General features: G+C 26.7%; 1 long non-coding RNA gene across 1 annotated transcript; it reads right to left on the bottom strand.

Annotated features, from left to right (window-relative positions):
- Window positions 1-174: 174 nt before the first annotated feature.
- Window positions 175-857, bottom strand: LOC112466755. Its single transcript, XR_003042183.1, has 3 exons — window positions 763-857; window positions 530-630; window positions 175-445 (listed from the first exon to the last, which is right to left on the bottom strand). It is a non-coding gene; the product is annotated as an uncharacterized LOC112466755 (long non-coding RNA).
- Between the last annotated feature and the right edge of the window lie 197 nt (window positions 858-1,054).

The following is a 1,054-nucleotide window of genomic DNA, read 5'->3' as shown; positions in this document are numbered from 1 at the left end:
GTGTTCTTTTTTGTCGTAAGAAGGTAAAGACTTAACATATGACTTTTCTGCGCAAGTGGTATTTGCAAAAATTCCAGAAGTCACATCTTTTTCCATCACGAATATAAGACTCAATTACTGTTTTATTAAATGTGCCTATCTCAACTGTGGAGTTTTCAAAATAATATTTGTTATTTTCGGTGATATATTCTTTTAGAAGAACGTCCTTTAATTTTTGTAATGGATAATCTTCATTCCCATTAAGAGTAATCTTTATTCTTGGTCCAACTGTTGCACCCATGTACTCGTATCTAGAATTTAATTGGTTTCTATGTTTCCATCCAAGATGTAGAATTCTTTTAATAAAAGTCTTCTTGTTTTCTATTTCATCTACTTCCAATGATGAATTTTCAATTTCCAGTGATAAATTTCCTTGCTTTTTATTTACTATCTTTTGTTAAGATAACTGAAATTATTACATTTATTGTCATTATTGTTATTGTCATTATTTTTAAATATTAAAAAATAGAACACACATCATAAAATTTACCTTCTTTTTAACACAATCTGATTTTTTGTCTGAATATAACTTTTCAAGAATATCATGAAAACGTTTACGTTTTTTTCCATTGAGCTGTGAAACAGGTACATCTAAAAAAATATTGATTATTTTTTGAAAACGGTAGCCAAGTTATATAGCTATATATTATTCAAAATAACATTTTTTTACAATAATTATGAGTATAGTATAAAGTATATGATGTAAGATAATGTTATACAAACCTTTTGGAACGTTGAAATCATAAATGTCCACATTTGCATTTACGTAGATGGATTGACCATCCGTGTCTAATAGATATGTCTCCCCATCAATTTGATATGTCAAAGTCCCACCGTCAGAAAAATAATCTTTTAAGACATTTTTCTTCAAAGTATTATTTGTCACATATATATTCATACATTTCTCACCGTATCTAATTTTAATTTTCTTTGATTGTACAGAATCCATCTATAGAAATAATAATAATGCACGTTATAATTAAGTTGATATTTAAATTACAGTAATTTTCAGTAT

The sequence above is a fragment of the Temnothorax curvispinosus genome, unplaced genomic scaffold (genome assembly GCF_003070985.1).
Source record: "Temnothorax curvispinosus isolate PA1 unplaced genomic scaffold, ASM307098v1 QBEX01001599.1, whole genome shotgun sequence".
NCBI classification, from domain to species: Eukaryota; Metazoa; Arthropoda; class Insecta; order Hymenoptera; family Formicidae; genus Temnothorax; species Temnothorax curvispinosus.
Note: the sequence above shows the minus strand (reverse complement) of the source record. Positions and strands in the feature narration are given on the sequence as shown.